This window comes from Puma concolor, chromosome E4 (genome assembly GCF_028749965.1).
Source record: "Puma concolor isolate L17-30 chromosome E4, mPumCon1.1.hap2, whole genome shotgun sequence".
Taxonomy (NCBI): domain Eukaryota; kingdom Metazoa; phylum Chordata; class Mammalia; order Carnivora; family Felidae; genus Puma; species Puma concolor.
Genome location: NC_141683.1, coordinates 53936812 through 53960293, shown reverse-complemented (window position 1 = coordinate 53960293; position 23482 = coordinate 53936812). Strand labels below are relative to the sequence as shown.

Genomic DNA, 23482 nt, shown 5'->3' with positions numbered 1-23482 from the left:
GGGCTCGAACTCACGAACCGTGAGATCATGACCTGGGCCGAAGTCGGACACTTACCCAACTGAGCCACCCAGGCGCCACCCATCTGAACATTTTCAATGAGATTTGTACAGGGCATTATAATTTTCCAACACATTTACTTTCCTTGGGCAATGAAAATATGTTTGTTTTTACATCTGAGATCAACAATAGTTACAGAATTTAGCTTTGTCTATTTTGTCTACCCTATTATGTCTCAAAATTAAAAAAAATTAAAAAAATGTTTTTTTTTGAGAGAGGGGGGAATGAGTGAGTGGGGGAGGGGCAGAGAGAGAGGGAGACACAGAATCCAAAGCAGGTTCCAGGCTCTGAGCTGTCAGCACAGAGCCTAATGTGGGGCTGGAACCCACGAACCTGAGGTCATGACCTGAACCGAAGTCGGAACCTTAACTGAATGTGCCATCCAGGCACACCTACCCTATTATATATCTTAATAGCAGGTTCTCTGAAAAACAATTTAGGTGTTATATTCCAGTTTACTGTTATTTTTGACTTAAACTAAAATGTAATTCTCATTAACTGCAAAGCATATCTCCTCAAGTTCTTTAACTTTAATGAAGTCAAAACTTTGTTTCCTTTCCTTTCCTTTCCTTTCCTTTCCTTTCCTTTCCTTTCCTTTCCTTTCCTTTCCTTTCCTTTCCTTTCCTTTCCTTTGTTTCAAGAACAATTCTTTACCCTTTCTCTGACACCTGCAATCTCTTATAGACCTTATATCTCTATGCCATATTGTCCAGAGGGAGGACAGCTTCTCTCTCCTACTACATTCTCTTTGTGGGTTTAATCTGATGAGACAGTTTAGTTCTTAAATTCTTTCCTGTACTGTTCAAAGGAAAATGCCATGTTAATTGGCTTAAAGCTCCTTTTGGAACAAAGTGTTACAGTAAAAGGTATTAATTGGCTTAGATTCAGTTAGAAGCCTGCCCCCTCTCTTCCTCCTGCATCTTTATCCCCACCACCAGATGCTCTGGGGCTGCTGTACAACTGAGGGAGAGAGAGAATGGAAACTAGAAAATACATAATATGGATGTTGGTCATTTGTATTTTTATGTTCTTTAGTTCATTTCTATTGGAGTACTCATCTTTTTTTTTTTTTTCTTTCCGTAACAACTTGTTATAATACCATTTGTCATGTTCCAAACTTTTGCCTTTATTTATCTTATTAAAATTTTTTTTAATGTTTATTTATTTTTGAGAGAGGGGAGCAGACAGAGGGAGACAGAGGTTCTGAAACAGGCTCCACACTGACAGCAGAGAGCCCAATGAAAGGCTCGAACTCAAAATTGTGAGATCATGACTTGAGTGAGTCATCACTGAGCCACCTAGGCAACCCAACCCAAACTCTAGCCTTTAAATGTTGCTCTTATTATATAATATGCAGAAGTCTTAAAATTTTATAAGTTACATTTATCAGTCTTTTTATTCATGATTTCTTCCTTTGCGTTATGCTTATTTCTTTCCTACCCTGATAACAAAAATAGTTGTAGTTTTTTTCTTAGTCATTTAACAAAAAATCAAAATCCTTTTGATGTTTGTTTTGAGTTTGGTTTCTGGTAGGTGTCACTTTGAATTTTTTCCCCTAATAGCCATTTGTCCCACCACCTTCTTATTGAATAATCCCTCCTTTCAGTAATGTTTTGAATGAACCTGTCCTTTCACAAATGCTTTGTAATTTGCCACTTTTATTGGATACCAAAATCTCATGCTGGGAAGCTCTTGAATTCTCTATTCTGTTTCTTTGATTTGCCTGCAATTTCTTATATCACTCTTAAGTAATTTCAGTTAATCTTTCTATCTGGTGATTATGCCTTCTTTCCCTTTCCCCATATTTTCTTGATTGTTTTCCCCCATGTTTTCTTCCAGATGTTGACACTACTTTATACGTATTTACTGAGTACGTGATATATGTCAAATTTTTTTTTTTACATGTGTTAGCATGTTCAGTCCTCATAACAAGCCAATGATGTTGGTGTTATGTCACAATTTTACAGATGAAGAAATTGAGATACAGATGGGTTTAATACTTAGTTTAAGAGCACATTAAAGCTGAGGAACTAGGAATCAAGCACTGGTAGTCTGACTATAGAGCTCATGTCCTTAACCACTATCCCAAAGGTTAGATCATTGTGTGAATTTTCAAGTAACTTTTTTTTTTTTTTTTTTAAAGTAATCTCTATACCCAACATGGGGCTGAAATCAAGAGTTGCATGCTCTACTGACTGAGCCAGGCAGGCACTCCCACAAGAACTGCTTTTTAAAGTTTTGATGGAATTAGATTGAACCTGTAAATCATCTGGCATCTTTACAATATATAGTTATATAATAGTCTGTTTTCTGAATTCTGCTATCCTGGAAAATTATATGTATCTGTGTTTATTGGAGATTTTAAGTACTTAGGTAGAATTTACTAGTATTTTTTATAAGTACTGTCTGTATAAGAAGTTTATTCTTACTGGCTTTCTGAATGGGTTCCTCTCACTGTCTTTTTGGTGTAATGAGATACTACTGGCCTAAAAGAAAGCTATTGAATTTGTGTATTTTGTATCTAGCAGGCTTGCTTAAAAATAAAAACACATGGGGCGCCTTGATGGCTCAGTCGGTTAAGAAGCTGACTTTGGCTCAGGTCATGAGCTCACGGTTGGTGAGTTCAATCCCTGAGTCGGGCTGTGTGCTGACAGCTTGAAGCCTGGACTCTGCTTCTGTCTCCCTCTGTCTCTGCCCCTCTTCTGCTCACCCTCTGTGTCTCTTTTTCAAAATAAACATTAATATGAATAAATAAAAACAATACTGATCATCTATTTTCATAGAGAATATATTTCAGAAAATGTTTAAAAAATAAATCTCTAATAATCTGATAGATTTATGTGTGTGTGTAGGGGGGTGGATGTATTCTGTTTATAGGTAGCTAAGAAAATGTGAAAACTCTAGATAATAGTTAGATACTGCTTTTAGGTTGGTTGAGATTCTTTCCAGGGATTCACGGTCCCTGGGGAGGGAGGCCCAGTTACTTACTGTACTGTTGGCCAGGAATCTTTTGCATGGGATTACACCCCTGTCCATGGTAGCGTTGAAGATAGGCATTTTACTTGATGGGCATTGCTGCAGAGGCGATCTGGCCTTTTTCCTCAGGGGCTGATGATGTTGTCACAGAAGAGCAGGAAATAATTTTTGTCCTGTGGATGTAAATTGCTGCCTTTGGCATGAGAAAGGCAGAGAGTGTCATTATATAAAGTACAAAACTATCAAATGTGTGAAAGTAGAGAAACATTTGTAATAATAACAACCAGCACTGTTTTGTGTACTTCATGTGCTCTAAGAACTGTTATTTTTCTGAAATCTTTTATTAGTTGGAATAGATTTTCAGTTGATGCTTTCAGATTGTGATAGTTTATATAATAATATTACTATAAAGGTATGCTGGAACAAAACCAGAAATATTTTGCATGTAGTATTCTCATTTTTACATTTTAAACAGTCTATGATTGTAGCTTTGAAGTCCCTATTGTCCTGAGTATTTAGTGCTTTTTAATTTCATTCAGTACATATTTATATAGTGTTTACCATGCGTCAGATATTCTTTTAGGTGTTGGGGAAGCATCAGTGCACCAGACAGATCATCTGTTTTAGTCAGGGTTGGGGAATGTTTGTCAATAAATGAGCAATTAGGATCCCCTCTACTTGACATAAACTCTTACTGATACTCAGTTTTCCTGTATTTTTGTCAGAGAAGTATGCTAAACAATCTCTACTCTAAAAATTTGTGTGTGTGTATGTGGTGTGTGAGAAAATGAACCTTTATGTTTGGCCAAAATGATAGAGTGTTTACGTACATATCTATTAATGAACCATACCAATTAAACTTCATGTCTGTATCCTCATTTCTTAGAAGGCACTTGATTTGTTAACAGCTAATTGTCTTCTTGAATTGTCTGTCAGTTTTTCATTGTATTTTGAACAGTTTTTGCTCTATGGATTTGATATTACACTATTTGGTGTATATAGGCTTTTGACTAAGATTTTTCAGTGTGACTTGTACTGCTTATCAATATAAAAATACCTCATTTGTCCTATTTAATGCTTTTAGGCCAAATTATACTCTGATATTGAATCTGCCTATCTCAGTATCTTTTTTATTTTAATTTACCTGATATGATTTGTCCTTTTCCCCCCAACTTTCCATGTACTTTTAAGTATGTCTCTTTGAAGTATACATTAGCTTGAATCACATGAAATTACCATTTCTATAGGTCAAAAAAAGTCATGTATTGGTGATTTCATATGGTCCAACCATGGTTAGCCACCAGCTTTTTTTTTTTATTTTAGTACTCATCATATTTTGACCCCATTTAAGAATCTTTTTTAAAAAATTAAAAAATATTTTTAATTTTAGAGAGTGCAATCAGGGGAGAGGGGCAGAGGGAGAAAGAGAATGAGAATGTTAAGTGGACTTCATGCCCAGCATGGAGCCTGATGTGGGGCTCCATCCCATGACCATGGATGGGATCATGACCTGAGCTGAAATCAAGAGTTGGACATTCAACTGACTGAGCCACCTAGGTGCCCCAAGAATCGTATTTTATTTGTTTATCAATGTTTATTCATATTTAAAGAAAATTTTTTTAACATTTATTCACTTTTGAGAGACAGAGCATGAGCGGGGAAAGGGCAGAGAGAAGGAGACACTGAATCTGAAACAGGCTTCAGGCTCTGAGCTGTCAGCACAGAGCCCGACGCGGGGCTTGAACTCACGACTGTGAGATCATGACCTGAGCTGAAGTCAGACGCTCAACCGACTGAGCCACCCAGGTGCCCCCGTTTATTCATCTTTTGAGAGACAGAGACAGAGCATGGGTGGGGCAGGGGGAGGGCAGAGAGAGAGAGAGGGAGACACAGAATCCAAAGCAGGCTCCAGGCTCTGAGCTGTCAGCGCAGAGCCCAATGCGGGGCTAGAACCGTGAGATCCTGAACCGTGAGATCATGACCTGAGCTGAAGTCAGCCTCTCAACCAGCTGAGCCACCCAGTTGCCCCAAATCTCTTACTTTTTTAAATTCTTTAAATTTTTAAAAATGTTTTTATTTATTTTTGAGAGAGAGAGTGTGTGTGAGTTAGTGAGTGGGTTAGAGGCAGAGAGAGAAGGGGACAGAGGAACTGAAGTGGGCCTGATGCGGGGCTCAAACTCATAAACTGTGAGATCGTGACCTGAGCCATAGTTGGCCACTTAACCAACTGAGCCACCTAGGCACCTCTCAGGAATCTTTTAATAGATAATATAGATACCAACAATAAGTAGCATTCATTAAGTTCTTAAATGTATTGTTTGTTCTAAGCACATTACTTATGCTAGCTCGTTTTATATTTGCAACAGTTCTGGGGGGGTAACATGATCCTCCCTATTTTATAGCTTAAAAAAAATTAAGACATGGGGAGATTAAGTAATTTGCTCAAAGTCATAAAACTTGTCGGGGTAGAGGTTGTGATTCAAAACCAGTTATTCTCAGCTCTCAACACTGATCACCTTGGCTTTGGCACCTATTAAGTTGAACTCTGAATGAGCATTCAATTGGTAGTAACCATTTTGTTCTCCCAGGTGTGATGGTGATGGTGGTGAATAAATCTGCATGAATAGGCTTCAGTTAATTATAAATGCCTGGTTCTTTCAGTAGGATTATACACCTCAGGGACTGATTCTAGGAAATTGACCAGTGGTTCTGTGCTGTTCTGGGGGAAAAGTGCTGAGATTGTTATCACTTACCTAGCAGCTGGAGGGAGGCATGCACTAGATAGTCTTTTGAATAGTCAGGAAAGGCTAGAAAGTTATAAAAACAATAAGCAATGTGAAGAGATAGCAGATTAGAGGTTGCTGGGGATAAGGAGGAATGGGGAGCGACTGCAAGTGGGTAAAGAGTTTCTTTTTGGAGTGATAAAAATGTTTTGAAATTAGACTGTGGTGATAGTTGTACAACCTTGTGAATGTACTAAAACCCACTGAATTGTTTTTATTAAAAATTTTTTTTAATGTTTATTTTTGAGAGAGAGTGCACGTGTGCGCACACACATGCACACGAGTTGGCGGGGGGTGGAGAGAGAGGGGGACAGAGGATCCAAGCAGGCTCTGCACTGACAGCAGTGAGCCCAATGTGGGATTCAAACTCAGGAACCATGAGATCGTGAACGGAACCAAAGTCTGATACTTAATTGACTGAACCACCCAGGTGCCCCTCACTGAATTGTTTTTAGAAAGAAGAAAAAGAAAAGAGCAATGTGAGCTTTTTGGCAAATGCTGCAACACTTTGGGTGGGGACTGAAGGCCAGGCGAGCTTGCCCCTCTTATGGGGAGGATGTATCTGACTTACTACTTTATTTTTAAAAATAAGCTTTATGTTTTAGAGCAGTTTTAGGCTCACAGCAAAAGTGAGCGGAAGACACAGATTTTTGTATATACCCTCTGCCTTCACACATGCGTAACCTCCATTATCAACATTTCTCATAGGATGGTACATTTGTTAGAATGGATGAATCTGCGTTGTTACCGCTCAAATCCATAGTTTACATTAGGGTTCACTTTCCTATGAATTTGGACAAATATATAATGACATATATCAACTATTTTAGTGTCATACAGAGTGTTTTCATTGCCCTAAAAATCCTCTTTTTTGTTCTTTGCTTCCTCAGCTCTTGTCAACCATTGATCTTTTTACTGTCTACATAATTTTGTCTTTTCTAGAATGTTATATAGTTGGACTCCTACAGTGTGCAGCTTTTTCACACTGGCTTATTTCACTTAGTAATGTACATTTAAGTTTCCTACATGTCTTTTCATGACTTGATAGTTTATTTCTTTTTAGCTCTGAATAATGTTTCATTGTCTGGATGTACTACAGTTTATCCATTTGCCTAATGAAGGGCTGTAGGACAGAAGGACTTTGTTGCTTCCAGGGTTTGGTAATTATCAGTAAGGCTGCTCTGAATATCCATGTGTGGGTTTTTGTGTGGACATTATCATATTTTCAACTCCTTTTGGTAAATACCAAGGAGTGCTGGATTGTATGGTCAGAATATGTTTCATTTTGTGAGAAACTGCCAAACTGTTCTCCATAGCGGATGTCCACTTTTCATTCCCTCCAGTAATGAATGGGAATTCCTGTTACTCCGTATTCTTACCAGCATCTGGTCTTGTTACTGTTCAGGATTTCAGCCCTTGTAATAGGTATGTAGTGGGATTTCATTGTTTTAATTTGCATTTTCCTGATGACATATGGAGCTTCATCTTATTTCATAGGCTTCGTTTTCATACGATTATTTGCCATGTTTGTATCTTTGATGAGGTAGGTGTCTGTTAAGATCTTTGTCCATTTTAAAAATCAGGTTATTTTCTTACTGAGTTTTGAGAATTGTTTATTTTGGATAAGTTTCCTTTGTCAGATACCACTATTGCAAATATTTTCTCTTAGTTTGTGGCTTGTCTTTTCACTCTCTTGACAGTATCTTTGCAGAGTGGAAAATTTTAATTTTAATGAAGTCCATCTTATCAGTTTCTTTAATGGCTCATGCCTTTAGTGTTGTATCTTAAAGTCATCACCAGTCCAAAAGTCATCTAGATTTGCTTCTGCGTTATCTTTTATAAGTTTTATAGTTTTGATTTTACATTTAGGTCTGTGATCTGTTTTGAGTAATTTTTAAAAAATGTTTGTTTATTTTTGAGAGAGAGAGAGAGAGAGAGAGAGAGAGAGAGAGAGAGAATGAGAGGGGGAGGGGCAGGGGCAAACAGAGAGGGAGACACAGAACCCGAAGCAGGCTCCAGGCTCTGAGCTGTCAGCACAGAGCCCCACTGGGGGCTCAAACTCAGGAGCTGTGAGATCATGACCTGAGCTGAAGTTGGATGCTCAACTGACTAAGCCACCCAGGTGCTCTAATTTTGAGTCAATTTTTGGGAAAGGAGTAAGGTCTGTGTCTGTATTCCTTATATTCTGGCATGGATGTCCAGTGTTTCTGTACCAATTGTTAAAAAGGCTGTCTTTTCTCCATTGTATTGCTTTTGCTCCTTTGTCAAAGATTGTCCGACTATATATGTATGAGTCTATTTCTGTGCTCTCTATTTTGTTCTGTTCATCTATTTACCTGTTCTTTTGCCAATAACACACTATCTTGCTTACTTTCTCTTTATAGTAAGTCAGGTAGTGTCAGTCCCCAGATTTTGTTCTTCAGTATTGTATCAATTATTCTGGGTCTTTTGCGTCTTTCTGTAAACTTTAGAATTAGTTTTCGACGTCCATAGGGTATCTTTCCGGGATTTGGATTGGGATTGCATTGAATCTATAGATCAAGTTGGGAGGAACTGACAGCAATATTGAGTCTTCCTATACACAAACATGGAATATCTTTCCGTTTCTTTAGTTCTTCTTTGATATCTTACATCACAGTTTCCTAGCTTTTCCTCATATACGTCTTGTATATAATTTTTTAGATTTATACCCAAATATATAATTTTTGGGTGCTATTGTAAATGGTATTGTGTTTTTAATTTCACTTGTTCATTGCTGGCATATAGGAAAGTGATTGATTTTTATGTTAACCCTGTAGCCTGCCACTTTGCTGTAATTGCTTGTTCTAGTAATTTTTTGGTCAGTTCTTTCAGATTTTCTACATAAACAATTATGTCATCTATGAACATATTCTTTATCAATTGAAGTTCCCTTAATTCCTGGTGTACTAAGAGTTTTTATTATGAGAGTGTTAGATTTTGTGAAATGCTTTTCTCCATCGACTGATATAATCATGTGATTTGTCTTTTGTAGCCAGTTGATGTGATTTTTGATTGTTGGATCAGTTTTGCATACCAGTTTTTGCAACTGTCACCCAGAAAACATCTCCAGATTGCTTGGTCTGGTGGCCAGCAGGGCTTATCCTTGTGGTCCCACAAGACTGTCTATATTTATGTACTTGAAAACCTGCTGCCTGAGGGTCTGGCTTCTAATCAACCTGATTCTAGGTGCTGACTAATATTCCCTTCTCCCCATTTTGGGACACAGACAGGTCTCAGCATATCTTCAACAACTGGGAGCTATTAAAAATAAAATAGGCTGAGGTACCTGGGTGGCTCAGTTGGTTAAGTGTCTGACTCTTGGTTTCAGCGTAGGTCATGATCTCAGGGTTTGTGAGTCCAGCCCCCCATTGGGCTTGGTGCTGACAGCATGGGGTCTGGGATTCTTTTTCTCCCACTCTCTGCCCCTCCCCTGCTTGTGTGTGCCCTCTCTTTCCCTAAATAAATAAATAAATAAATAAATAAATAAATAAAGTGCATGCCCTCTCTCACCCCAAACAAACAAACAAACTAAAAGAAAAATAGGCTGCTTGGACAATCACAAAGGTTCAAGAGACAACCAGTATGATTGAATGATAAGGTTCATCTCTTACATGAGACCAGTCTTTCAAGAGTGGGAGAGGTGGCAGTTTTATCTAAAACAGGAATAAACATAGAAAGTCAAACAAAATGAGGAAAAAGAGGAGTAGGTTCCAAATGAATAAGATAAAACCTCAGAAAAATGGCTTAATGAAACGGAGATAAATAATTTACATGATAAAGAGTTCAAAGTAATGATCATAAAGATGCTTACTGAACCTGGGAGAAGAATGGTGAACACAGTAAGAACTTAAAGAGTTAGAAAATATAAAGAAGTACCAAATAGAAGTCACAGAACTGAAGAAAACAATAACTGGTCTGCAAAATATAATGGAGGAGTTCAACAGCAGGCTAGATGAAGCAGGAGAAAGGATCAGTGAACTCAAAGATAGGGTAGTGGAACTCATTCAATCAGAGCAGGAAAATGAAAAGAGAATGAAAAAAAGTGAAGCTAGCTTAAGGGACCTATGGGACAACATCAGGTGGTCTAACATTCATATTATAGGGGTCCCAGAAGGAGAAGAGAGAGAAATGGGCAGACTTATTTGAAGAAATGGTGGCTGAAAACTTTCCTAACCTAGAGAAGGCAATGGACAATTAGATCCAGGAAGTCTAGAAAGTTCCAAAAAAGATGAACCTAGAGAGACCCACACCAAGACACATTATATAATAAAATGTCAAAAGTTAAAGAGAGAATCTTAAAAGCAGCAACAGGAAAACAACTTGTTACATACAAAGGAACTCCTATAAGATTATCATATTTTTTTAGCAAAAACTTTGCAGGCTTGAGGGGAGAGGCATGATATATTCAAAGTGCTGAAGGAAAGAAACTTCCACCTGGCAAAGTTATTCAGAATTGAAGGATATGAGATAGAGTTTTCCAGACAAAAGTAAAGGAGTTCGTCATCACTAAATCAGCCTTACAAGAAATGTTAAAGGAACTTCTTTAAGCTGAAGACGAAGTTCCCAAGGTTGTAACAAGAAAACATATAAAAGTATAAATCTCACTGGTAAACATAAATATATAGTAAGGTAGTTGACTAATCACTGATAAAGTTAGTTTGAAAGTTAAAAGACAAAAGTAGTAAAAATAACTATAACTACAATAATTAGTTAAGGGCTATACAAGATAAGATGTAAAAGGTGCCACCCAAAACATAAAAGGCAGAGTACAGGAGGATAAAATATAGAGCTTTAGAATGCATTCAAACTTAAATTGTTATCAACTTAAAATAGATTGTTACAGGTTGTTATACATAAGCCTCATGGTAACCACAAAGCAAAAATATATAGTGGATACACAGAAGATAATGAGAAGGGAATCTAAGCATACCACTAAAAAAACGCTCATCAAATCACAAAGGGAAAGAGCAAGAGAAGAGAGGAATTACAAAGCCTTCAGAAAACAATAAAATGACAGTAAGTACAGATCTATCAGTAATTACTTTAAATGTAAATGGACTAATTTTCCAATCAAAAAGCATAGGGTGCTGAATGGATTAAAAAAAAAAGATCCATTTATATGCTGCCTACAAGAGACTCACTTCAGATGTGAGGACACAAACACACTGAAAGTGAGGGATTGAAAAAGATGTTCCATGCAAATGGAAACCTCTCAGACTTGCCCACACTGAGCCTCAATTACAGTTTAAGTTTTCCTACCTCAGCACTGATCCCCATGGAAGTTTCTGCTCCAGTGGGTTATGATTCTCTGTATTTACCTGACAGTCTGTTCAGTTTTGGGGGCAGCAGTTTGTCTTGTCACTTCACCTATCTTTTGGAGCTAAGAACGGTTGTTGATTTTTTAATTTGTATAGCTTTTTACTGGTTATTAGCATGAAGTGGCTATTTCTGAGCTTCTTAATATGTGGAACTGGAAACCAGAAATCCAGCTTTATTTTTGTGTTCTTACATTTAAGGAAATTTGTGGTTTTTTGCCTCTGTTTGTTGATTGTTTTTGGTCACGATTAGTATAGTGCAGAATCCTTTCACTTTCATGTGACAGGCTTTTGGTTTTCCTTTCACATCCATCTGGCTTTATGTTCTTAAAATTTTATGTGTTTTTGCTGTTGCCTTATTTCTGCTATCTCTTTTTGTGTGTGTAGATTATGGTTCTTAATTCTTTATCCAAGTAATAAGATGATACACGGTTTCTTTTTATTCTACTACTGGTTACATATGTGTTCTGTGAAAACATTTGCAACAAACTGTTTCTTTAATTTTCAGTATGGAGATTCAAGATATAGTTGATTTTCTTTATTTGTGGTAGTTATGTTCTTACGCAGCTACTACAAACACTGAATTAGCAAATACTAAAGTAGTTCCTAGGGGACATGTACAATTAGGTTCCTGTGAGCTTCTAGTCACAACGTTTTTATCAATTGATGAACACATTACCTTGTTTTATGTATACTTCTGTTTAAAGCCATCTTCTTTAATATATGTTTAATATGTAGATTTAGCTCATGGCTGAAGGAAGCTTATCTAATGCAGTTTTTTCATATGTCACATCATCATGTTCTTGTGCTTAGGAACACCAGACAGCCCTTCAGCACTATAGTTGGGGACATTTGAAATAGTAAAATGTAAAAACATGACAATAAATAGACTGTGAAAAGGACACTTGTTTAGAGTTTGAGAGCTGAAACAAGAAGGCAGAGCATTGCCTTGTTCACCTTCAGCTGGAAGCATGTGTATTGGGCGACTCAAATTTTTTTGCCACATTGTGCATGTCTGCAAATAACTTCTAAAATGCTGTAAATATTGATTTTGGGATTACAGGTAAGTTTTGGTAAGTGAATTTACAAATACAAAATCTGTGAATAGTAAGGATCAACCATATCTGTTAACTCTGAAGGTAAAAAATCTTATGTATGTAAATGTATATCTATTTTTGTCTTGTTAGGGTTTTGTTGATAACTCTGTTATTTTGACCCAAAGTGTTATTTTTCAGTGTGTAAAATCAGTTTTTTCAGGAATTTTTTACATTTAATGTTTTATGACTCATCAACAGTAGTTGTTTAGTCTTAGTACTGTGTAACCGATTTTATTCACTCTTTGTTCTTTGTAGACTAGCTTCCATGTCTTTTTAAATTTTGTTTCTTGTTAGCCTGAAATATATAGTTGGGTAATTATCTTCATGAAGAGTTTATCATATGAGTGTTCTCTTTTCTGAATTTTTGTCCAGTTGAGAAGCAGTTGGTCTTGTATGTGTATAGGTATGGGGTTCTTGGGTTTTGATCTTTCTGTTTCACTCTGAAAATTTAAGGATTGCTTCATTATAATTTGTGTTGTACTTTCCCAGAGGAAAGGGTTACGTCTGAGATTAATAGAAGTCTGTTCTCCCTGGTCCTCCTCATTCTCCTCCCCTCTTCTCCTTTTCGTAGATAATTCTTTATCACTCCTTGTTTTTCTGTAGGATTTCTAAAAAACATTTTTACTAGGCTGTATCTAGGTTTTAGCATGTTTTAATTATTTTTTCCTTGTGTACTCAAAATCTTTAGATGTCCCATTTCAGGTTTTCCTTCAATTAGGAACATTAGAAACATTTCATGTATATACATATATATACGTACATACACACACACATATGAAACAGAACATGCTTTATTTAGCAAAAACTGGTGAGTGTGTATGTGGGAAGGCATGGCAGTAGTGTGCAGGGGCTGAAGGTGAGAGGGTCAGGGTGCATAGCATGGCTGAGATGTGACTCAGGATAGAGGAGATAGAGATCAGAAGACTGAGTTGGGCATTCTCTGGTAACTTATCACCTGGTCTTCTAAAGGCTATCTGAGGCTCAAGAGCCCCTGGGGTTTCTAGAGGCCTGACCAGTAAGGAGGGACTTCAGGGACAGTCTGAACAGCAGGCAGCCTTCACAGTGGTCCACAGCTCCAAGTTGGCCTCCAAGGTGGGGATGTCCAGGGTGGAGAAAGATCCAGAACCTGAAGCATCACATCCTTGGCTCCATCATTCAAAGGTGAGAAATACCAGCAGCAGAGCCCAGGAGAGTGTCTGAATTTCTTGGTTAGGTTATCAGATTAGAAATATACTCCCTCCCGTCCAAAAGTGTGCGCGCACGCGTGCGCATACACACACAGATAAAAACAACCACAAGCTGTCTGGATCACTATCTTGATGGCTCCAGCTCAGGGGATTAGGCTCTATTGTCAAGGGAGTCCCCACTACCCTACTGGAATTAGACATAATTCTTAATGGGGTATTTGGAGGGACCCCAAGAGGTGACATGTGTGGCAGACACCAAGTATCGGGCTATATAATGGTATCCACTGTCCCCCTCCCCCCCGCCCCCAGAGGGGCAGGTGTGGCACAGTAGCCCCTCGCTCAGCAACAAGAGGCAAAGAGTTGCTCTACCTAGAAGGAGGAGGCCCCCAGCTCCGGCTTTTGGGCCTTGAGCACCCATGGGTTGTTGAAATCCCGGATGATGGTGTGGGCTGTCCAGCAGATGGGGATCAGGGTCAGGACTTCTGAGATGACAAAGATGATCCCAGAGAAAAGCATCAGACAGGCCTTGGACTCCTTGTCTTCCATGCAGGTGGTACCCTTGGCTCTAGTGAGGTGGACCAATGGACCAAGGAGAGCCAACAGGAGGGTGATGACGTAAAGGGCGCAGACAGTCTGCAGGTCCTGGGGCAGCATTAGCAGTGGGTTGTACACTTTGTACTGCATCTGGCCTGTGCTCTGCACCATGCAGGACATCCACGGCCCCTCCCATGCCACCTGGGCCAGCATGGTGATGTTACTGATGAAGGCAGTCACCATCCACAAGGGACAGGGCACAGAATGCAGGAGCATTCATCCAGCCAAGCAGGGTTAGGATGATCTGCAGGGTCTGCAGACCACCGGAAGCCACAGCAAGTTTAAAGTTGAGAGGAGATGCAAAGGAGCCCACAGGGATTTGTAGGAGCCGCCGATATTATATATTTTAGAGAGACATTGTATAGTGGTTAAGACTATAAACTGAGGAGCCAGATTGCTTGGTTTCCAATTCCTGCCATGATACTAGTGTCTTTGGGCAAGGCTCTTAACATTTTGTGCCCTAGTTTACACATCTGTAAAATGGAGATAATAACAGACTTACTTTAAGATAGAATTAAAAGTTTATGTAAAGTGCTAAGAATAGTAACTGGTATAGTTAGGAATTGTTTATATTATAGGCTTTATTACTATTCTCTCTTCAGCTTCCTCCCTCTGCCCCGGAATTGTTATTTTTTTAAATTTATGATTGCCTCTTTGGGATCTGATTTCATATTTCTCTTACCTCAGTGTTTGTATTTCTTAATTTTTTTGTCGAATCTAGGATAAACATTTGATTTTTTTGTCTTGTTTCTTTACTAATTTGTTCTGGTGGAATATCTAATCCAGACCTGGTGTGATTTTGCCTTTGTTAATCATTTTATTTTGTCTCTGTGCAATTTCTCCTAATCTTCCTTCTTCATAACTTCCTGCTCTAGTTTCACGTATATAATTTTGTTTTGAGCGTCAGTTAGAAATTTTATAAACATGTTTTCCTGTATCTTATAGTAAATCTATTTCTGAAGAAATTTGGTTTATTTAGTCAAGTGTCCATAATTTGAATTGTAGTATCTTTTTGGATGTGAAGTTTTTTTCTTCTTCATTTTTATAGTGGAAAATCTCTGTTAGCCCAATATGGGTCATAACATAAGATAGAATTTGAGATGTATTATAAGAGATGGATCAAACTAAATCTTTAAATAAGTTGAAGGTAAGTGATACTGCTAAGACTTCTGTAATAACTGAGCCAGGGTTCATAGTATCATAAAAACAATAAATGATAGTCACTAATATGTATTCAACTTTTTTTTTTAAAGTGCCAGGAAGTATGCTCAGTGCTTTTACATGCATAATATCATTTAATTTTACCCCAACAACTCTTAGGTGGATTATTGTTTTTGCTGTTTTAAACTTGATGAAGTTGAAGGTTAGAGAGATTTACTTAAGGTCATACAATTTGTAAATGGTGGAGGCAGGATTAAACTCAGTTGTGTGTATGCCGACTCTATTGGTTGAGGGCTTAACAGGTTTTAAGGCCTTAATTGTCAATATTTATTAGGGCTTGAACTCTTATAAGTAGGTTTAGTCCCAAACTCAGACACTGCCCCATCTCACCCATGGTGGATGGTGGGAGCTGTGTTTAGATTCCTCTTGGTGAAAGAATTCCTCAATGCTCCATTTAATATACTTTGAAAAACCATGGAATTTGTTCACTTCTAAATTTGGGTTATTCATAAATAACTCCTCTGATGCACACAGGTAATCCTTCTCATTGCTGTACTACTTTATTACTTGTTTCTTAAGCAGAACACAGTACTGTTGATGTCTTGCTTTTAAAAAATCTGTTGTGGTCTATATAGATATTCTTGGAGTTCTGGGCATATGGTTGGCACCTTTTCCTGGAGAGCAGAGAACCACAGTTTGTATGAATGTATTTTCTGGTTTTTTTTTTTTTTTTAACAATTTTAAGATGGTTTTATTAATTTAAATTTTGAGAGAGACATGGTATGATTGGGAGAGGGGCAGAGAGAGAGGAAGACACAGAATCTGAAGCAGGCTCCAGGCTCTGAGCTGTCAGCACAGAGCCCGACGTGGGAATCCAACCCACAAGCTGTGAGATCATGATCTGAGCTAAAGTTGGACATTTAACTGACTGAGCCACCCCAGGCTCCCCTATATGAATGTATTTTCATTGTTTGCCATATTCCCTGTCACTTAATAATTGTTAGTTGAATGAGTACTGTATAAATTAAATTAGATAAGGAGATTCCAATAGTGTAAGTCCTTCAGGATGGGCATATTTAATGCGGTTGAATATGCATATCACAATCAGCTAGGATCTTTTTTCACAATACAGATTTTTTTTTTTAAGTTTATTTACTTAGAACAAGCTCGGGAGGGGCAGAGAGAGAGAAAGAAAGAGAAAGAGAGAATCCCAAGCAGGGTCTACCCTGCCAGCACGGAGCCCAATGCGGGGTTCAAACTCACAATCTGTGAGGTCATGACCTGAGCTGAAATCTAGAATTGGATGTTTGAGCAGGCACTGCTTCACAATGCAGATTCTTATTATGACTAGTCCTTTTTCCTTTTCCTATCCATGATATTTGGGATTCAGGAAAAGAATGGTTCTAAGAGTTCGAGTATATTTGGAGACTGTAAAATGATTGAATGTTTGTTGTTGTTTTTTTTTAACGTAGGCTCCATGTCCAGCACAGAGCCCAACGTAGGGTTTGAACTCACGACTCTGATAACAGACCTGAACTGATGCTTAACTGAGCACCCAGGCGCTCCATTTGAATATTTATTTTCTTCTTCTTGTTTTAAAGTTCATTTGAGATGGAGAAAACATGAGTGGGGTCAGGGGGGGAGAGAGGGAGAGAGAATTCCAAGCAGGATCTGTGCTGACACAGCTCAGAGCCTGACATGGGGCTCGAACTCATGAACATGATCTGAGCTGATATTAAGAGTCAAATGCTTAACCAACTGAGCCATCCAGGTGCCCCTGAATAGTTCATGATGAATAATTGCTGCTTTTTTTTTTTTTTTGATATTTAGGTGTTTGTGCTGTAATGATTAAAATGTGTATACGGTTTAGATCTTGTTTATAATAACTTTTAAGGGTTTCATGAAGTAATAACACATTATTGTCTAGTTCATTATGGAGTTATTTACTGTATTAAACCAGTCCTATAATGACTTTGCAGATTGTGATATTACTTTTGTCTTTTAGAACAGGAGAGACATAAATAATCCCTAGGTTGAAGGACTTGACTTAACGAGAGCAAATTTAGGATAGGTGAATTTTTAACTCTTTGAAATGTGGTATAGTATTTTGGTTAATTATGGTGATTGTTTAGGTTACATGAAAACAAATCTTTATAAAATGAAAATATTTGTAGTAATTAAAAAGGAATGAGATTATTTTGATCAGCAACAGGGTGTATTGTACTGTACTGGGAATTAATGGCATAAAAATATCTCTGGTACCTATTTCAGTTTGTTTTTATTAAGAATTTGAGATTTTCTGGCAAATAAGAGTAGAGGCAAGAGAAAAATCAAACTAAAATAGGTACTTGAGATGTTTTTATATAAGCTCTTATGTAGGGTGGTAGCTAAAAATCTGGTATTCCTAGAATGTGAAACACATATATCACATCTTACTCTTTGGCACATTAGCAGGATAAGCTGGCATAAATAACAGCTTCTTTTCCTGATGGGAAAATTTTATGCCTTTTTGTACTTTTAGTCCATTAGATTTTTATCTCTACTTGAATGTGAATTTAAAGAAACCCAAACATTTATCTGTACACAAGCTAGATGGGTGGCTCTAAAAAAATTGTTTTGATTGTATAACCCCATAGGCTAATATCATTGGACTAGAGCAGACTTAATTAGCTGGGGAGATTGTTGAAACTGGTTCTAGAGGTGATAGAAATTATGTTTTGAAGGATTCAAGTTTTGTATATCTAGTTTATACTACCTTAGCATTTCTAAGATTTGAGTTTTCTATGCCTTAAAAATTTTTTTATTTACTTGACCTTTTCTGGGATTGAGATAGTGTTTGTTTCTTGCTGTATTTGTTTTCTAGTCAAATTGGTTCTTTATATTTTTATTACTATTCCTTCTAATTATGTTTCAGTGTTATTTGGTACATAAAATTTCAGCCACATTTTCTTGTCCCTTTTGATTATATTTTGCGTTTGTATGAATGACCTTTTGTAGAATAAAGTATGGTGCCTTTTATCTTGTTGAAAGATGAAAAGCCTTTTGAGGTGGTCCCCTTTCTGTTCCAGTCATTCAAATCTGAGATCACTGTGCTATCACATTGCAGGCCATTTTTCCTTGACACTGAAGGAGGGCCTCACTTTGGTCATTTTCTTTTGTTTTAATTTGCTGTTGTCATTATGGAAGTTTCTAGGAACTATTCTTTAATTTTGACATGTACTTTACTTTTTTCATCATATATTTGGGTGTCACGTGCTAGATGCTAAAGGAAATACAGGCTTTGTTTTTGTGGGTTTTTTTTTTTTAACTTTCCATACTATTATTTATTTTTTTCTTCTATTTTGGCACATTTTAAGCATATAAAATACAAATTTCAAGCATAAAAAATTAGGGCGAATGATATAATATATAATCCTGTAACCTCTTATCAACTTTAGCAGTTATCAAATGATGACCAATCTAGTTTCCTCTGTGCCCACCCAGATTTTATGAAGCAAATCTCAGACATCATGTTAATTTGTAAATATTCACTATGCGTTTCCAGAAGACAAGGATTCTCTCATAACAATACCACCATTTTCATACTCTCAGAAATATTAACAATCATTTCTTAATATCATTGATTTGTCACTGTTCTCATTTTCCTTGCATAGATGGGAAATTTGGTGTGGAGGTCTCTAACATTTTAGTTTACTGTATTATTTATTTTTTATTTTTTAAATATATATTTTTAATGTTTATTTTTGAGAGAGAGAGAGAGAGAGACAGAGACAGACAGACAGACACACAGCGAGAGCGAGAGTGAGCCTCTGAAGCAGGCTCCAGGCTCTGAACTGTCAGCATAGAGCCTGTCCTGGGGCTTCAACTCAGGGACTGCAAGATGATGACCTGAGCTGAAGTTGGAAGCCTAACTGAACTTGGATGCCTACCTGACTGAGCCACCCAGGTGCCCCTACTGTTTTCTTTTAAAAGTTACCTCAGGGGCACTTGGGTGACTCACTTGGTTAAGCATCTGACTCTTGATTTTGGCTCAAGTCAAGCTCTCTTGGTTGGTGAGATGGAGCCCCATCCACATCTGGCTCTGAACTGACAGTGTGGAGCCTGCTTGGAATTCTCTCTCTCTGTTCTTCCCCAACTCGTGTGCACTTGTGTGCACTCTCTCTTCCAAAGTAAATAATCTTTTTTTTTCTTTTTAAGGTTAATTTATTTTTGAGTGAGGGAGTGTGAGCGGGGGCGGGACAGAGAATACAAAAATGGACTCTGTGTTGACAGCAGTGAGCCTGATGGGAAGCTCGAACTCATGAACTCTGAGATTGTGACCTGAGCTGAAGTCAGGTGCTTAACCGACCGAGCCACCCACATACCCTTAAAATAAATAAATAAACTTAAAAAAAGTTACCTCATTATATCTTAAACCTGTGGAAATTCTATATAATGACAAGTGTATGCTGGTTATTTACCCAGTGAAAGAAACTGTCAATGCTGTTATCATCCTTTAGAGGTAAAGTTCTGATCAGGCTGTGGGGTATTAGATGGCTCTTTGGGTTTTAGGAACTTTGAATTTACTCACCTTGGGTAATCTAATTCATTTATTCTGCAAATATTTTTCTGTCTGCTATATGCCAGACATTCTTCTAGGTGAATAAAACAAATATCCTTGCCTTTGAAGATGCTACATCCTAGTGGGAGAAACAGACAGTAAACAGTAAATATAATACAAAAGTAAATCAGATTGTATGTTAGAAAATAAGTGTTCTGGGAAAGAAAGAGTAAGCAGATCAGGATAAATGGGGGTTGGAAATTGGTGGTGGGGAAGCAGTATGAGATAAGACAATCAGGGCAGGTCTTTCAAGAGGATGAAATTTGAGTAAAGATGTGAACAGGGAAGTAAACATGTTAGATATCTGGTCGAAGAGTGTTCTGTTTTGCAACAGCCAGAGCAAGCATGTCAAGTGGTTTAAGAGAAAGCAAGGAGCTTGTTTTAGATGCTACAGGGGGGAGACTACAGGGGGGAGAATTGTAGGAGATAAGTCACAAAGGTAAGGTAAGATGGGGTGGGGGAAGTGGTGAGGAGGGGTGACTTTATAGTGCAGACCTGTAATGGCCTTGAAGGTCACTTGGCTTTTATTATGAATAGGATGGGGGAGCCATTGGAGAGTTTTGATCAGGGGACTGGAAAGAACTAAATTAGAAGGATCATTCTGGTTGCTTTTGAAAATTGACCATAGGGGAGCAAGTAAAGAAGCAGAGAGAGTAGTTTTGAAGGCTTTTAGAATAATATAGGTAAGAGATGATGGTAGGTGGGGCTGGGGCTTGGTGGTGGCAGTAATAGTGGTGAGAAATGGATGATTTCTGGATGTAATTTGGAGGTAGAACCAAAGTAATTTGCAGATGTTGTAGATGTAAGGTGAGGGAGTGGAGAGAGAGAGAGAGTTTGAGGAAGGAGAAAAAGAGAACAAGAGGAGTAGCATGACTGATAATTTTGTCCAGAGTAACTAGAAGGGTGGAGTTGCCATCAACTGAGATGAGAAAATCTGCAGGAGGGTGGTGTGGAGTGAGGATAGGTGGGTTAGGGGAAAGGTTGGAAGTATGGTTTCTGAGTATGTTGAGTTTGAAATGTCTCTTAGGTATCCATTTGGAGGAGACTACTATGTAACTATGCTTGCCAAATAACGTGTTGAACATCAGCAGCAACAGTGAATGCTTGTTAAAAATTAACTGGAAGAATCTAGTTAATGGAGTGGCATTAGAACCTGGGGCTCTAATACTCCTATCTCTGCCCTCAGTGTGCAGCAAGTGTACTGTGGCTTGTGATCCAAGATTCAAAGGCGTGACAACTACCAAGATGGACATCAACATGCACATTCAACAACATGAGAAACTGTCAGATACTGGATTTCTGAGGACTTATTTTTTATCACACCTTGCCTATTTAAAACCTCAGAACACATTTAAAAACATCTGCTAGTAGGTGGGATAGTCAATAGAAATGGTTATGGAGTCATTGAATAACTTGTTCTTCTAATTATATAAAGTATCTTCGGGTTTTGTTTGCCTCGTGAGAGTGCAAATTTGTAAAGTAGAAAAATCTAGTACTAGAACAGTTTTTACTTTGAATTCTTTTCCCAATGAACAGGGACTTAGTTTATAGTTTATAGTTTCAATTTAGCAAGGACCCTCTTCCCTTTTGCTTTTGTAGATGCATGACGTTATATAATAGAAACTCTTACGAAATGTTAGGTACATGTCAAAATATTTCCTAAATATTAAACTTCTTCAGATTATTCTGTGCCTTTGTGTTTGTTTTATTTGTGCAACACAATTTGGAAGTCCTTTTTTTAGGATTTCAAAACTTTTTTTCATACTACTTAACTTTCCTCATAAGCACCCCATTGAATCATTTTACTGAAAAGATAAGAAAGTAGTCTGAAGTATAGTACTTCTTCTTTGTTATAAATTAACCAAATCAAGGAAAAAAATGCCTCTTCTTGAAACCTAGTTAACTTGAGGGATTTTCAAGAACTCTAATTCTTTTATGTGGCTCACTAATTCTTGCAGAACTAGACAGAGATAAATGCATAAAACATACAAACGTTCACACTGTATGCCAAGAAGCATTTGGATTTTATGTATTTAAATTTCTTCTGAGGGTTAAAAGGTGTTAAGTCAGGCATATCTCAGAAACATTCAGTGTTCTACTAAACCCAGAGGGCTCTGTGCTTCAAAGACAGAGATCAGATCTTTGTAGACTTAATAGGAAAAGAAAAACAATTAAAAAATTTGACTTGACTTCTTTTCTTTAGTTGTGTTGGTGCAATGACTGAGGTGTCCTTCACTGCTGATCTTGTGTGGATCAAATCTCTTAGTCTTTCTCTTAACTGTAGGAACCAGGTCTGGTTGCCAAGTTCACAAAGTTTTGGTTGCTACCTTGATTCTCTCTGCTATACCCAACAAATTGGTAATTAGCATTTCCTCTGTTAGTGCCAGTTATTGTGGTGAAACACAGTAAACATGAATTCACTTCTTTTTCCTCTTAATTCTGCTTGGTGTTATATTTTGGTATACCTTGATAGACTGTGTTATGTGAGAGCAGAAGAGACAATTGATTGGAATCAAATGTTTGTAATAGTGTAATAATTACCAGTCTTTGGAAAGGTAATATGCTAGTAAATAGATTTCTCAGTTGAGGATTTCTATGTTTTGTTTCAGGCTCTGTAACTTGTTAGATTATTTAATTTCTCTGTGCTGTAGCTTTTTAAAGAAATATTTGTTCTTCAAATATTCAGAAGATAAATAATGTGTAGAAGCTAGAGCTTAGAGATCTTGGAGATTAACTAGTCCAATACCTTATTTTCAGATAAAACAAGTGTGTTCATAGAAGTGAGATGCCTTTTCTCATGGATACATTGGGCCAGAAAGAACTGTGATATGTGCTTTATGCAGTATCATACAAGATACCAAGTGTTAGATGGTGACCCACATATCACAAAACTTCGGTTTTATTATATCAAGGGGGGATATAACTATACAGTGGATACTTTAGTGATGAACTCTTCTGTCTTGTGATGATTTTTTTCCCCCCTTGACCATATGCCTGTATCTGCTGGGCACAAAACTGATTATTAGTCTTAAGCCAAGTTTATGGGACTCTGAATTGTACAGACCTTGGTTTTCCAGGAAGTAAGTGACTATATAATTTTATCAACCTTACTCTTGAATAGATGGCATATATAATAATGGCAGAAAAACCAAGAGAAAAATATAAAGTCAAATGCCATTAAAAATTTTGAGTATATTTTCAAAATATTTTTTGCTGGAGAGGATGTGGAGAAACGGGAACCCTCTTGCACTGTTGGTGGGAATGCAAATTGGTGCAGCCGCTCTGGAAAGCAGTGTGGAGGTTCCTCAGAAAATTAAAAATAGACCTACCCTATGACCCAGCAATAGCACTGCTAGGAATTTATCCAAGGGATACAGGAGTACTGATGCATAGGGGCACTTGTACCCCAATGTTTATAGCAGCACTCTCAACAATAGCCAAATTATGGAAAGAGCCTAAATGTCCATCAACTGATGAATGGATAAAGAAATTGTGGTTTATATACACAATGGAATACTACGTGGCAATGAGAAAGAATGAAATATGGCCTTTTGTAGCAACATGGATGGAACTGGAGAGTGTGATGCTAAGTGAAATAAGCCATACAGAGAAAGACAGATACCATATGGTTTCACTCTTATGTGGATCCTAAGAAACTTAACAGAAACCCATGGGGAAAGGGAAGGAAAA

General features: G+C 37.6%; 1 protein-coding gene and 1 pseudogene across 4 annotated transcripts in view; one reads left to right on the top strand and one right to left on the bottom strand.

The window, feature by feature from the left end:
- The window catches only part of RABGAP1L (RAB GTPase activating protein 1 like), a 779355-nt gene that overhangs the window by 32734 nt on the left and 723139 nt on the right, over window positions 1-23482 (top strand). The window lies entirely within an intron of this gene.
- On the bottom strand, window positions 13631-14368 carry LOC112857926 (claudin-6-like; annotated as a pseudogene).